At 33.5% G+C, this 16,750-nt stretch overlaps 1 pseudogene across 1 annotated transcript; it reads left to right on the forward strand.

Annotated features, from left to right (window-relative positions):
* Positions 1-1,356: 1,356 nt before the first annotated feature.
* On the forward strand, positions 1,357-15,187 carry LOC149555591 (G-type lectin S-receptor-like serine/threonine-protein kinase At2g19130; annotated as a pseudogene). Its single transcript, XR_016364479.1, has 5 exons — positions 1,357-1,394; positions 12,314-13,644; positions 14,375-14,603; positions 14,917-14,989; positions 15,104-15,187. The product of XR_016364479.1 is annotated as a G-type lectin S-receptor-like serine/threonine-protein kinase At2g19130 (transcript).
* Positions 15,188-16,750: the final 1,563 nt, after the last annotated feature.

Consider the following 16,750-nt stretch of genomic DNA (forward strand, 5'->3'; position numbering starts at 1 on the left):
CCTTCAAATTTGTGGTGGCAGTGTGGACAAAATGCAGCAAATGGGTTAGAGAATGGATTTGCAATTTTCAATTTTTCATGTTCCTGTTGCAAAGTGCAAGGTGTAAGTGTTGGTCACATTTAATAGAGACAATTGTTAGATTTTCATATTGCTTATACGTTACCTCTCTATTTTTTTGCATTATGTCTTGTAACATTTGCAATGTCATTTTGTCATTTAGCTTGCAAATAAATGTGGAGAGCCCTGTACGAAGTGTATGCTTTTTGTCTGTCTTTGTTACAATATTTCTAAAAAGCAATGTTGGTGTTTCATTTTGAGCAAGATGTTCTTCTGCTGCGGTGTAGTGCTGAAGGAAATTTGGATGGATTTCTAGCTGCATAAAATATACATATACGGAGTTGAAATGATTACGTGGATTATTTGCATATTGAATGCTTTACTGATTAGACTAAGTGCAGTTTGAGAAATAATTGCCATTAATTCTTACCTGTGCTTTGTCTTCCTCAGATTGACCATCCTTTATTTCTAGAATGTTGAGATTGCCTTGCTTTTTTGTTGCAAACACCAATGCACCTATTGTTCCAATTGGGTAGTTGCTTGTGCTATTCAGTAGGTTGCTTATTGTAGTGTTGGGGATGAAATTGTAGTCATTGCATATGCGATTGATTGTTTCCACTGTGCTTGTTTCCTTTAGTAGAATAATGCAGTCGCAATCACCTCTATCAAAGTCTGATTTTGGTTGGATGTCAAATCCGGTAATGCAAACACCCATGCCTGGGATTATTTTGTCTTCAAATTGCTGTACTAAGTTTGGATTAACAGTGACTGTTATTGTCATTTCTGCTTTATGATCTGTCAGATCTGCTCGTAGCACTTCTCGTGTTTTGTTGACTTTGTCCAAGTTGACTTTGTAGACAACCGACACATCTCCTTCAAATATGCTGCCTCCTTTTCTTGCATTCAAATCTTCTATTGTAATGGAGCCAATAGTTTTCACTTTTGTCCTGCATTGACATGTATGTTAGTGCATTTTCCATGTGCATATAGAATTATTAAATTCATGAAAGCAAGTAGATGTTACCTTTTTGTAGATTGTTCTTGCCTCATTTGTGTAGCCTTTCCTACTCTTTTGTTTGCATCCATTGATTTCTGTGCATAAATTGTGGAAACGAGAAGTTGCTTTAGTGCATCAAATTTCTTCTTACTGTAGACATTTTCCATAATTTTTAGAATGCAATTATTGAAATTTGAAGTTTATTGTTCATATAGTGGTTAATAAAATTTGTTATGTGGAATTGTTTTGAATGTAGAAAATGAATCTTGTGAGTAAATTTGTATTTAAAGTTTTATGATAGAATGACGGAAATGTCATTTTTTTATAGTCATTATGTCAGGTAAATGTATTTTAAGAAATGTAGAGAAATGATCTGACCAATATGCCTCTGTTTTATGGATAAAGCATACATTTGATGTTTTATTTGACCAAATGTGATCTATGAGTGGCTTATTCATGCTATGTCTATGTTGAAGCAGAAATGTGTATTTCATTTGTTGCATATGATTATTTATCTCTTTTGTATTTTTTGTATTGGCTAACATGTCAATGTTAAAATCTCCTAGAATATAAGTGAGTGCAGTTGGATGCATTTTGGAAGTTAGAGTGTCTAACACATTTTTAATATCTATGAAGGGAGTATTTGGCCTTGAATAGATATTGCAAATATTCAATATATTGGTAGATTTTGTTATGGTTAATGTGATCGCTTCTACATGTTTTGATGTATTAGTTGATGATGTTGTTACATTGATATTGTTTCTTACTAATGTCATAATGCCATGTATTCCATGGCTGACATGAATAGTGAAGTATTTTAGAACTGAATTTTGCTTTATTGAATTTGTGTGAATTTCTTGTAAACATATAATGTCTGAAGACATAATTTCAATATCATTGAATAAATCATTGTCATGAGCATGTAGACTTCGTGTGTTTAATGTGCACAATAGCAAATGTTCAGTATTATTTGTGCATGAAGCCTCTTTTTCAAGTTTCCAACAGGCACTTGTTTGTAGGCGTTCCATTTGCATGTTTATTTTGTGTTTTACATGAAAATGTTTTTGAGTGAGTGGTTTCACAAGATATAGGTTTTGTATTGTTTTTGTACGTGATAATGCAGTATATGTTATTCCATGGTGTCTTATACTTGTTGGATCAAAAGCTAATCTTTCCATTGTCAATCCTTGAGATCTATGAATTGTGCGTGCAGATGCTAGTTGTATTGGAAATTGTTTTCTAATAGTAATTTTTTTGCTTGTTGAGATTTTTTGGATTGGTCTTGAAATTTGTACAATAGGGACCCATGCTTTCTGAATACTTTGGTTGTAGTATTGTGCATATTTTATTTTTTGAAGATTTCCAATATTAGAATCATTAAATTTGATCCAAACAATTTCTAAATTGTTGTGGTTTGTGTAATCTTTGAATATTCCATCTGAACCATTGACTAGTCCATCAGTTGTATTGTAGTTTCCTGAGTATAACTCTATCAACATGTTTCGTTTTAGTTGTATTTCAATTGGGAGGGTTGCCGTATGGTTGTAAAGTCTTATGCCATTTATGTTGTCCTCGTATTCATCTATGGCCCTTAGAACAATAACTTCTCCAGACATATTTGCTAACATTTTTTGGTTGTGTACATATACGTCATTTTTTCTATAGAAAAGGAAAGGAAGTGTTGGGTCATTTGGTATTGGCCGCAAGCATTGTTTGTTCAGATATGTTATATCATTTATTGTTTGTTTTGCCAATCGAATTCTATTAAGTATATGTATAAAATTTTCATCCTTTTGACGCATTGTGGTATGCAATGTGTAACATTTGATGTTATCATTCCAAAAGTTGTAAGGCATTAAGTCTTTGTCTGTAGTTCTATTTTCAAATACTGAAGAGTCAAGAACTGGTTGGGCTTGATATAGGTCACCACAAAAAATTGTGTCCAAATTGCCAAAATAAGAGGTTGGTGTGCGCATTATTTCTCTTAGTCGTTTGTCTATATAGCGTAGGAATGTTGAACCTACTAAAGATATTTCGTCAATCAATATAACTTTGAGTTGTTCATAATGTTTGGACATTTTGTCTAGCGTGTCACTATTTAGTGGAAGAAATTCTGATTTATTGAAAGGAATATGAAATGCAGAGTGTATAGTCATGCCACCGATGTTGTATGCTGCTTTTCCTGTATAAGCTACAACTATTCCCTTTGGTTTATCTGGGTTGTTGTTAATTGTGTTGTTATATATACGCAAGAGTGCTTGATAGATCATCTTTGCCGTAAAGGTCTTACCAGTGCCTGCTCCGCCAGTAAGGAATAAGTGAAGTGGTGTTTTATTTGTGACCTTTTTGCAGACAATGTCTTTTACTATTGCCTGTTGTTCTGTATTTAGCATTTGTCGAATTTTAAAGTATTCATCATTATCAATTATTTCTGGGTGTTTTCCTATTTCGAAACCTACATATTTTGTATTTGTAATTTTGTTATATTTTCCAATTTGAATATCATCATGAATGTCATATGTGTCATCTATGACAGTTGTTTTGTTTGTTTTATTATTGTGATTGTTTTCTAATAATCGATTATTGATTTTTGTAGCTTCTTTATCAATGTCACCCCATGCTTGATTTAATTTGTAGTAGAATTTTGAACTATTTTGTCTTATTATATTTTCATGAAAAGTATATGCACTTTCTCAAGTTTTGAAATTTTCTTTTAGTTGAGATTCGTTATTTGTAAATGGTACAAAAAGAAGTAGTTGTTCTCTGCAATAGTTTTCTAAGTCATTGTGTTTATTGTAACTAATAAAGCGTATAATATTTTCTTTTTGTTTTAGTTTTTTATTTTTTCCTCTAACATTATAGTTAGAGATGTACTCAGCTAGGCATATGTTTTGTACACTATCATGGCAATTTTTATAATGGTTTATTAATGATTTTGCTATTACATTTTCTGAGTTATCCGCTTCTTGGTTTAATTCTGAGGCAGATTTGAGTACAAATACTCGCTCATTGTCTGATCTTGTATCAATGAAAACACATTTTCGTGAACTCTTATTAAGGGGAAGTGATAGAACTAAATGTGCTGCTTGTTGTGCTGACATTTGTTGCAAATTTAGTAAAGCATTTCCTAATTTTGTTATCATTTTAACCGCATCTATATTTTCACTTTGGTGATCATCTCTTATTCTTTTGAATGCACGTGTCATAGACTTGTCAACCTTTACCATATATGAACTACAATACATGGCAGCAGCATATGCGTTTAACACAAATTGGGCATCTGTGTTAGCTCTCCATAGTTTTGGCATTTGTTTGCAGAAACTATTGTTCCATATTTGGGAAGGATTTCTTTGAAGGAATATAGTTGGCTTGTCTATTGTTGATCGTAGTAGAATGATGTAGTCATTCTTTGTTATTTGCAATTCATCAATGAACATTTGAAATGTGAAGGAGCTATTGAAGTCTCTTTTTTCCAAAGATTCAAATATTTCGTTGGCAGTTCTGTTAATAGTAGCATCTTTATCGCACAAAGGGTCCAAAATCATTGTATTTGGCATAGGTGGAATTGGGAAATTATATCTACATTTTTTGTACGAAGTTCTTTTGCATTGTCTAGTATGGTGATGTTTATGCAAATTAGCATATTGTGCTTCCAAGTTATCAGTATTGCATGTGATGTGCATGTTCACAAAGTCTACTATTTCATCATTTGTTTGCTTGCCATAGATAGGTGCATTTTCGACCCAAATTAACATGTGCTCATGTTCATTTCCCCTATTTTGAAATTCAGTGACCGAAAAATAGTCTACAACTTTTCCAAATAGTGAGTTTTCTTGAAATAGTAGTTTTCTTAAAGCATTAATCCTATGTCGATAGTACCTTGCACATGTTATTGGGTCTTTTTTCACAAGTATTATTTTGTTGGTGTCGTTGCATTGAAATGTGTCATTTGTTTTTATTTTTTGTTGACGTAATTTTTGTAAATATTGGAGAGTCGACATTAGGGGCTCCCAATTCTCTTCCGCACTTGTAAAAGTGAGGAAAAATGTAGGTGGCCCAAATTGTCGAATCATAGCAAATATGTTTTTTTTCAATTGATGCATGTAGTCTGGGGATATTCGAATTCTTTTGAAATCTACATATCCAATGTCTGATCGTAAATTTTTTTCCAAATTTGGTTTTTGCTTTACATCTTTTGCGAGTAACTTGCGTCCTTTTAATTGTCCTTTTCTAATTCGTATCCATAGTGTCGATAAGACCTGATGTATAATTATTTTTTATGGCTTTGAAGAAAAGGTTTGTTGTATGAAGTGAAAAATCTTGCTCATAATGAAGTAATTCCCACTGTGATAATTTTTGATAACTAAATTTGTCCATTATGTCATTATTGCGTGGCTCACCAAAGAAGAGGGTTGGAAAATTCATTTCTTCTGCATACTTGTCTTTGAAAATACCAATAGGATAACAGTTCTCAGCAGGTGCAATTTGAATGATTTTGTCATCCATATTGTGGATGCATGTAGAGTCTGTGTATCCATGTATTAAAGAATCAGTTGGATTGTCATATTCAAGATCACTTTCACTTTCACTTTCAGAACAACTTTTGTTTTCACAACCATTGTCTTCATTGTTGATATCTAATGTTTCTATCCACTTTTCATTTATTTGTACATTTTGCATTTGGTAAAGGGTTGTTTTGCTTAAATCGAATAGAGCTTGCATTATTATATATGGTCGTACCATGCCTTTTTGAAATGCATTTTTATATTGCAATTGTCTTTTAAGAGCCACTGCAATTGTTGTTGTGTTTGATAGTGATAGTGGTAGAGCATTTTGAATATTGTATATGTTTACAGGGACATTTATGATGGAACCAGTTAGTCCAAGTTGAGACTTTTTATATCCTAATTCCCAAATTTGTGCAAATGCAATTCTTAGTGAAACTAGACGTTCCTCTAGTTGTGTCATTTTTTGTACACTTGGTAATGGCTTATTTTTGCGTATGTTGTGAGGAACTGCATATTTAGGTTTTTTTTTTTTTTTGAGAGAATCATTGCATATTTTACATATGTACTCGGTAAGCAGTGGTATGTAAGATTTTGTCAAATTGCGGTATAGAACTGTATGTTCCTCTTTGTATTGTTTTATATCTTTCTTGAAATGGAGCATTTGACAAATTGTGCAAGGATATTTTGGTGTGTCTTTTACTGTGGAAAAAAATTTATCAATTGGTGTCAAAGTTGTCTTAGTTGATTTCCTTTTCCTATTTATTGTTGTTCTGGATTGAGTTTGTGGTTTTATATTATTTTGTTGATTAATGTTGCAAGCTTTATTTCTAATTAATCTTTTCACTGCACGCAATGTTATATTGTGTTGATTTTTTGCAATATTATGCTTATCATTGGTAGACATATTGTAGTTCTTTAATGTTTCTTTCTTTTGCTTTCTTTCTTTGAGTGGTGTGTTGCCATTGTTTCTTATCATTTTTTTTAATCTGTGCAATTTGATATTATGTTGTTTTTGTTGTAAGATTGCATTGGTTAGCAATGGTTCAAAGTGCCCTGACAAAGGATTTGCATCATGAAAGAGGATATTGAATGGAGTAGAATTGAGGTGGTTGTTAAAATCTAAATATCGTTTTCCATAAGATGCAGACCAAACACATATACGAATATTGAGCCACTTTGATATCCAATGTATGCAAAATATATCCCCCCACAAACCATTTTGCTTTGTCTTAGTTGATGGTTTTGCGGATAAACGCATTCTTTGCAAATAAGTTGTAATATCTTCTACATTGTGAAGCTCTCTCAGGCTTTGAGGGTGGAGTTCATGGTTATAGGAATTGATAGCTTCCTCATCTCCATTTTGGAGGCAAGCAATGAAGAAATCTATTGTTCCATTACGAATTTCATTTGATGTATGTTGAAATTTTAGTAGATATTCAAATGTATCAAATAAACAATCACCGATATTGTATTTGAAGTCATGAGGCCTATATAAGCCATGCTTTAGAAGAGTTTTGTCAATGTGAGTTGAATGTACATTACAATTACATTTGTTTTGGTCTTGCTGCATGATTTGTAGATGTTTGATTTTTCAATTTGTTCATATAATGAAGTCTTCTACTAATGAGTTTGATTCTTTTTTTTTTTTATTGTTAAATTGCAAGTTGTAGTTTTTTGTTTGTTTCAAATGTAGTATGTTGATAGTTATGTGCTACATTCTGATTGTGCACCATATGCTATAGGTTGGCATCCTGCATTTATTACGAATCAATGTTTACATTAATGTTTCATTTATATTGGGTCACTTTATATATAGAATATTTTTTGTAGAAAATTTTGTTAGTTTACTCAAAAACAGCTATCATCTGAACATTGCTATTATACTATTTCAACCAATAGTACTAGATATATAAAATGTTTTGAATTATGGACAATAGTATTTTACAAATTCACTCATTTACACATGATCTATTACACTATTAGTAATTGTAATATTCTGAAAATTTTGATAATCTAAGAATACAAGGCACTTTTTTTGAATTATTTTTCAAGAAAGATTTCTTTAAATGTTGGAAAATAGTGACTAGTTATAAGATTGGCTAATAATTGAATAAACTTGATAATCTAAGTAACAAAGTAATTACATTTCTAAATAAATTTTATGTGAAAGACATTGTAACAGTATTTTTTTGCACACTTTTACACAAACATTTATACTTTTTATGAATATTGATTTCTGAACTCTCTGAATAATCGTTGTTCAAGCTTTAAATTGTTAAATAACAAGACCCTTCATATAAATGTGTCAAGACATTTCATAGTGGTTGGCTACTACCATTGAGAGCATTAAATAGACAGTGTTCAATATTAGTTACAATGCTCTCAATTTTCGATACCTTGCACTTTATGACATTCATTTCCAAATTAATTTTGTCATACAATGCAAGGTGTTTATTGTCAAGATTGTTTGAGGCATGCAAATCATCAGATGTTGAGCTAATTCTTTGTTTGTTTGCTGCATAGGTAGACCCGCTTCTATAGTGCATACTATGTTCAATGTTCATTGAACTCAAGTCACAATTGTATGTATTTTTCTGGATGACTGGGCTAGTTGGGTTCCATGGTAGTCTTTCTTCTCTTGCAGGCCTTGCCATAGTATCATTTCCTACATTAGATTGTGGAATGATATAGTTAGATAAAGTAGTTAGCAGAAATGAGGATATGTACAGAGGCAATATTTTGATTGTAGTAACTATTTTTTTCCATTTAGAAATGCTAATCAATTAATCTATTAATATAAAATGTAGCAACAGGTTTGAGGACATGCCAATGCTACCATGTACTTTCATCCATTCTAAGTCTGTAGATTTGAGAATTCCGATAGCTGCTTGGTCAAAATTTGTATCTCCAACATTGGAACTGTATGTTAATGTTGGCTTTGTGGTAACAACTTTGTGCATGGTTGAAGTACTATATGGCTGGCATATGCTTTCTTGTTCTTCTATTTGTTGTGGATTCTGGGTATCTATGGTGTATAATGGTTGTTGTTGAGGATAACTATATTGTGTGCAATAGTTGGGTTCATATGAGGTAGATAATTTTGTTGGACATTGTAAATGTTGAGAATTTCTTGATTGACAGTGATTCATATCTGTAGATGTCAGTAAATATTCTGCATCAGAAGCCAGTATATTCTCAAATGCAATATCATCAAGGCATGGTGAGTGGAATTTTTTTCCTTGACAAATATCAGTCAACTCTCCACAGACATGACTTTCCATGTTTTTTGAGAAATGGTTGCTTTGAGAAAGAGATTTTGTCATTGTCATTATATCAGCACTATGAATTGCTTCACTATTTGCTCCCAACAAATTTATATGACAATCTATACAATCTGTTACACCTTTCATGGAGAGAGCTGCTTCTCTATATGCATTTGCAGCTTCCTCAGGAGTTTGAAATGTTCCAAGCCATTTTCGATCTTTAGTCTTTGGATTTCTTATTTCTGCACCATAGCTACCCCAAGGTCGTCTCCTCACACCCTTGTACTTTTTATGCCTGGAACATTTCCTTCTTTTGCAACAGGTCTGCTTGATTTTTTCAAAAGTTGATGTTTCTTCATTATCTAAATCAACAATTGGTATTTGCATCAAAGTAGTCATGGTTTTGATTGCTTCTGTGAAGAGAAATTTTTTTTTACATAAACATGATTATTTGAACGGATGAAACAGGGAGAAGTCATTATATTTGACAATTTTAAATTACTTTAATTACAAGATATACTTATTCATTAGATTGGGTGATGCAGTCGTGTCATGATATCATCAACATTAACTACATTTGAATGCAATAATATTTACTTTATTGTCTGTGAAATTCTTCTTCGCAATGGACATTACATATATTTCTCAAATAAATAGAGAATTACATAGAAGAGTACTACATTCAAAGTCAACAAATAAACGAAAGTAGGTGTTTCATTCACAGTGAAAAATAGAACCAAGAGAGAGAAAAATTCAACTCCCAATACTATTTCAAGAAGTTCCATTGTTTGCTGAGAGTTTCCAACAGCGACTTTTGAACAACTTCAATGGCTCTTGATGTGAAATTGAAATTTATAGAAAATAGATGTGTCCCTGAAATGTGTCAATCCTGCCACATGAATATATTTTAAAAAGATGACAACCTTCCAAGCTAAAGAGATTATTATCCTTCCATGTTAAGTGCAATTCATGAAATTGCTATAAGTTTGTAATAGTAAAAGACATAGTTAGGTAAACTTAGATATGCAGACATTATTGACATGCCAATGAGCAGATACATATTGCTCTAGATTTTTTCAACTTTTCAGAAATGGAGGCTAATCTTATACATCATAAGTATTTGCTTCTGTCGATCATCATGATGTAATACTTAATTCATCCATTTGGGATATGCCATCTTCCAATATCTGCTACAAGATGAATGCCAGGTGACATGTCACTATTTGAAAATTCAAACAAATAATGGTATGAGTAATGATGTTTTATGGTTTTAGTTGCTAGATGTCCTCTATCATCATCATACCATTGTCCTACAAGCTCTATATTATCATATCTTATAATCCATTCAAGTGAAAGAGTTCGATATGAGATGATAAGGTTTATTATGTACATAAGTGTGTCATTTTCAGTACTTTCCCTAAATGGTGATAGCTGACAAAATAGCATTTTAGTTGCTGGATTGAAAATGGCAGTTAATTCTTGAACACTATGATTTCCGTGAGGGAAATGAATTAAAATATTTTGACAACGAATTATTATATGAGCTTCCCTATATATCCACACCAGATATTTTAGGTAAATTAATTCTCCATTTGTCATGAATGGAGACAAAACATGAATTTCATTGGTCTCTTCTATCGGCTCAATGTTTCCCCATCCATGATATCGAAACATTGGAGCATGGTTGTCATAAAAATAGCTTTCCAATATTTTTCTTTGGCATTCACTTGGAAGTTGTTGGATTCTTTCAAGGATACAAAGTTGTGGAAATTCAGAGAATTCATCTGTTCGAGGATATGTTATAGTAGATGCATTTATAGTATTCATACTGATGCAATGTGGACAGAGGAAAACCTGTTGAAAACGACCAACATTTCTTAGTTTTTTCTACGAATAATTGAATTCTAAGATATAGCTTAAGTTCAATGTTTTCCATTTTTTTAGAGATATTGTTGGCGGGAAATTCATATGCATCTAATTAATATGTAGGTTTCTATAGATAGATAGCACAAAAATTTCAGATATGTACAATAAAGAGTAGGATGATGTAGTAGGACCCTATACATTGTTACTATTTATAGACAAGTATGCATTTTGAGGCATATGAATGCATTGTAAATATTTGAAAAACCACAAATTATAAATGCACTTTAATTCAATGACATATGATAGTACAATTTTCAACTTGTAAAATAAATTCTACCCATGTCTTGTTATTTATTGACTAATTAAGTTCTCATTTTTAAGACTAAATCTAAATTATATGTTTTTCGTAATACTTGCGTTATTTTGTAAGAAAAAAAGGATGGAAACATACCAGTTAGTTATCAGTTGTTTTTGAGACGTTGTTCTACTTTCACAACCTTCACTATCTTTTTTACAACCTTTGCACCTGAAAAACAAATAGAGGAGAACAATTAATTACATAATTCACATTATCATTCCTTACAAATCTACTATATTTATTTTGATAAAGATTACTGAACGAAAAAATTGTATAAAATATAAATATTTGAATCATAGAATGCATTATAGAATATTTCAAAATGAAGAGGAATGTGTACTAAAAATAGTACAAATATGGCTTATATCACTTGTTCAATATTCATTGTCATAATCTAAATAAAAATAAATACAATGCATCCAAAACAAAATTAGGTTGTGGATAAGGAAAATCAAGACAAGGAAAAGGAGAAGGATGCTAAAAAGGATGAGGCTGTGGATAAAGATAAGTGACAGAAGGAAAAGGACAAGGATGCTAAAAAGGGAAAACACAATCAACAAGGAAAAGCAAGACAAGATTAAGGAGAAAGACCAAAAAAAAGGAAGACGATAAGAAGGGTAAACATAGTGGTAAAGAAAAGAACTATGAGAAGAAAAAGAGAAATACTGACCAAGAAAAGATGGAAAAGAGAAAAGATGGGGAAAATAATGATGAGGGCAAGAACAAAGATGATAAAAGAAAACGAGGAAATGTACATTAAATTGATCAAGTTTTGGTTTAATTCAAGGAATATAAATGCATTGCAAATATTTGAGAAACCACAAATTATAAATGCATTTTAATTCATTGACATGTGATAGTACAATTTTGTGAGCAGAAAAGGATGGAAACATACTAGTTAATTATCAATTGTTTCTGAGATGTTCTTCCAGTTTGACAACCTTCAATGTCTCTTTCACGACCTTTGCAGTTGACAAAGAGAAAGAGAAGAACAATTAATTACATAGTTCACAAAATCATTTCTTACAAATGTATTATATTTATTTTCATAAAGATTACTAAACCAAAAATTGTACAATATATAAAGAATAACAAACTTTCTATAAATTTCATCCATTCGCCAGCATTGCCACAAATTCATTTTTTAAATACAATGTAAAAAGCTCAATACCCTAGTGTTCACCACAACAGCCAATGGGAAATGTGAATTTTACATGTTCTTATAAATTAAAATAATGGCCTGAAACAAATCATGGAAATGCAGGTATTTTACCTACAGCGTCAAGCCGGAAGTAACTGCGCCGACTCGTTTCGTCATGTCAGAGACGGGTGACATTAAGGTGTGGAGTCAGTTGGACAATACAAATGTATGGACCATGTTTTGGGCCCAACCTCGAGATCAATGCCAGGTTTATGCACTTTGTGGGGCTTATGGGACCTGTACGACGAACAATGTGCAATTTTGCAGCTGCTTGAATGGTTTCACTCCAACCGATGAAAGGGCATGGCAGGGTCAGGTCTGGTCCGGCGGCTGCACAAGACGGACCAGATTGGATTGCAATAGCAATATGAGCACCGATGGATTCACTGAACTCACCGAGAAATTGACTCCGAAGGGGTTTGTGAATCTGGGTCAATCAGGATCTGATGAAAATTGTCGGAGTTCTTGTCTGAGGAATTGCTCCTGCACGGCGTATGCCTATGATGGAGGGGATTGCAAGCAGTGGGCCGGCGATTTGCTCGATTTGGTGGATTCTTCCTCAGCGAGTGGCTCCATTTTTGTTTGATTAGCCGCGGTGGACGTCCCGCCAGCGGGATCGAAGGGGAAATCGTCGAGAGCGGGCATTTTGGGCGGTGCAATTGGCGAAGCCACAGCTCTTCTGGTGGTGGGATTTGTGGTTTTCTGCTACATCCGGCGCCGGAGATCGCCGCTTCAATCGGCGGATTATTCCGGTCCTCTCACCGTTTACAGCTATAGGGAGCTTCAATCTGCGACCAAGAATTTTAACGAGCGGCTGGGTGGAGGAGGATTTGGATCCGTTTTCAAGGGGACTTTGGGGGATAAGGGGAAAACCCTAGTGGCGGTGAAGAAGCTCGAGGGTATCAGTCAGGGGGAGAAGCAGTTTCGAATGGAGGTCAGCACAATTGGGACTATTCAGCATGTGAATCTGATCTGCCTCAGAGGATTTTGCTCCGAGGGATCGAGTAGAATGTTGGTTTATGATTATCTCCCCAATGGATTGCTGGATAAATGGTTGTTTTCTAAGAATGAGGGCGCTCCGGTCTTGGACTGGAAGACCCGATTCGGCATTGCAGTCGGAACGGCCCGTGGGATCCTGTATTTGCATGAAAAGTGCAGGGATTGTATCATACATTGTGATATCAAGCCTGAGAATATACTGATTGACGGGGATTTTTCCCCCAAGGTTGCCGATTTTGGGCTGTCGAAATTGATGGGAAGAGAGTTCAGCCATGTTTTGACGACCATGAGAGGAACCAGAGGGTACTTGGCGCCTGAATGGATTTCGGGGCTGCCCATTACTCCAAAGGCCGATGTCTATAGCTTCGGCATGACTCTGCTCGAAATAATTGCAGGTCAGTTGAATCTAATCTTTCCCCCAAATTAATTTTCCAATTCGTTACAAATTATCTGGAATCGATCATGTTTCTGGAAGTTGGGCAGTCAATTGGTAGGAATAGGGCAGAAATAGGTTATAAATTTTGCAATAAAGGATCAGATTCATTATAAAATATCTGAAATGAATCATGTTTCTGGAAGTTGGGTGACATAATTGATAGGAATTGGCCAGAACTAGGCAATAAATTGAGCGATCAAGGAGTAGATTCATTACAAATCCCTACAAGGTATCTCAAACCTTAAATCTATCATGTTTCTGCAAATTGGGTAGCATAATGGATAGGAACTGGGTAGAGAACCAGGCAATAAATATAGCAATCAAATAGTATATTCATTACAATTCATTGCAAACTACACGAAATCGCGAATGAATCATTTTCCACGGATAGGAACTGGGTAGAACCAGGCAATAAATTAGCAACAATTCATTTACAATCCATCTCAAATCTCAAGTCAATCGTGTTTTTGGAAGTTCAGAGTACAACTATCTAAAACCTCAAATCAATCCTGTTCTGGAAGGTGGGTAGTATAGAATCGACAGGAACTGGGAAGAACTAGGCAATATGAATCTTCGCAATCAAGTAGTAGGTTTCTTTACAATTCACTACAAACCATCTGAAATCTGAAACCATTTTATGTTTTGTGGAAGTTGGGCAACACATAATTGATATGAATTTTGAGTTGCAGGACGGAGAAACATGGAGGAAAATCAAGAGCACAGCGGATGGTTCTTTCCCACATGGGTTGCTACATAGATCAATCAAGAGAACACCTTTAATCTATTGGACAAGAGATTGAATGAGACTGCGGATGCGAATCAGTTGAAGAGGGCTGCAATGGTGGGGGGATGGTGCATTCAGGACGATGATCAATCTTTCGTCAAATTCAAACATTGCTCAGGGTCGAATTGCGTGAAGTATTTGTAGAGCTATGGAGGGAAAATCATTCCTCGCCAGGCCGATGGAGAGCTCTGTTACATTGGAGGCAAGACGAGAATCATGGCTGCTGACAAAAACGTCACTTTTGTAGGTTTGGATCAATAATTTTTTGATTTTAGAAGAACACAAAGACTAAATAGAAATGAATTATGTATATACCTAGATTCGCTTGTTTATTGATCAATTTTTTGTTGTTGTTGTTCGGTACAGATTTTGCAGAACAACATTTGCTCCAATACCAACCTATTGGATGCGTTTTTTGGGTTTTTAGCTGTTGTTCTGGCCCCATAGAGCTCACTCAACCGTGGGTGGAGAGGAAAGGGAGGAAGAACCCCAGGTGCCGACAAAAATGTCACTTTTGCAGGTTTGGATCAATAATTTTTGGATTTTAGAAGAACACAAAGACTAAACATAAATGAATTATGTATATACCTAGATTCGCTTGTTTATTGATCGATTTGTTGTTGTTGTTGTTCAGTACAGATTTTGCAGAACAACATTTGCTTGTAGGAAAGAACTTTTGCCTAAATACAGCGACTCAACAGAGCTTGCTAAAATATAGGCCTCTATCAGGCATGCTGAAATCCTCACAAATATGAGAAGACGAGCTACCAAAAGGCCAAACCAATATTGAAGAGTAAATAGAAAGATAAGCCATCTATACACACAGAACGCATATCAAACCTGAAACAATTTTCTAGAAAAAGTCGTGAAGGAAGCAGTATCAACAAATGAAAAACATAGCTATTCTCTGCAACAAAATCTTAAGCAAAATACATCACAGAAGGAGAAAAACATACCTGTTTTCTGCAACAAAACTACTTCTCAGAAGCATACAAAAGGGACTGTCCAATTTTCCCGATGCCTCCGAAATCAACAATTACTAATAAATAGGAACATTAGATGACCAGAATTGAAGAATCCAATTAAATGCAGTCGACAGACAGCCGGAAAACATTCCCCAAGACAATGAGTAAAAGACAGACCAAAGAATTGTGACCACATTTTCTCCCAAAACTGACATCTTCGCTGACAATATGACACCTATACAGTGCACAGTATAAATCCAAATCAAAATACGGTGAATTTCCTAAAGATTTAGATCTGGGAATTGGCTAAGCATAGTGGTTCAGATAAGACAATTGACAAAACATAAAGCCAAGCAATAAAGACTACAAAGAAAAAAATGTCATTGACAATACGTTTATTTAATGTTAGATCAAATGTTGTCAAAATTGGCCAGATATTGTTCAAAGATAGGTGAATAATATTAATGAAATCACTATTGCTATGTTCCATCCATCCGTCAGCATTGCCACAAATTCATTTTTTAATACAATGGATAAAGCTCAATACCCTACTGTTCACCACAACAGCCAATGGGAAATTTGAATTTAACATGTTCTTATAAATGAAAATAGTGGCATGAATTCAAAAACATTATGAAACTAGGTTGGAATGCATATATAAAACATTTCAATTGGTCAAAATTAATATAACTTTCACCTTTTTTATTAGTCATGTTATTTAATACGACTTTCACCTTTTTTATTACTCATGTTATTTAACATGACTTATAATGAAATGGAATTAGAGGAGTGATCATTGTAAAAGAATTAGAATTAGATGAATGATCATGTTAAATGAATTATTTGAATTAGAATTAGAGGAATGATCATGTTAAAGGAATTAAAGAAGTGAAATGAATTAGAGTAGTTAGAGTCATTATCTTAAATGAATTAGAAATCATACTTGTGAGACACATTATACATTAAGATTGTTTCAAAGTTAGTGTTAAGTTATAGTGTTATAAATATTAAAACTGTATTAAGTTCAACCACCCCTTTATTTACCAAAAAGGCTTAGCAGACATATAGAGATAAAGATATGCAAGGCCTAAATGATTGTCAAACATAAACTTCACCACTTGTAAGTTTATTAAATTATGTTTATAATTTTTTATTATTATTATGATGTTTGTATTGTTGTAAATTTTAAATTTTTAAAATATAGTGATAGAAGAAATATTTGTTTGGAGAAGTAATTTTCTTTTAGTGAAATTTAAGTATTTTCATTAGAATGGAAGCTAGAGAAATTCAATTTAAATTATTGTTAATATATTATA

The sequence above is a fragment of the Cupressus sempervirens genome, chromosome 5, assembly GCF_028749045.1.
Source record: "Cupressus sempervirens isolate cs-2001-9-10 chromosome 5, ASM2874904v1, whole genome shotgun sequence".
In the NCBI taxonomy this organism is placed as follows: domain Eukaryota; kingdom Viridiplantae; phylum Streptophyta; class Pinopsida; order Cupressales; family Cupressaceae; genus Cupressus; species Cupressus sempervirens.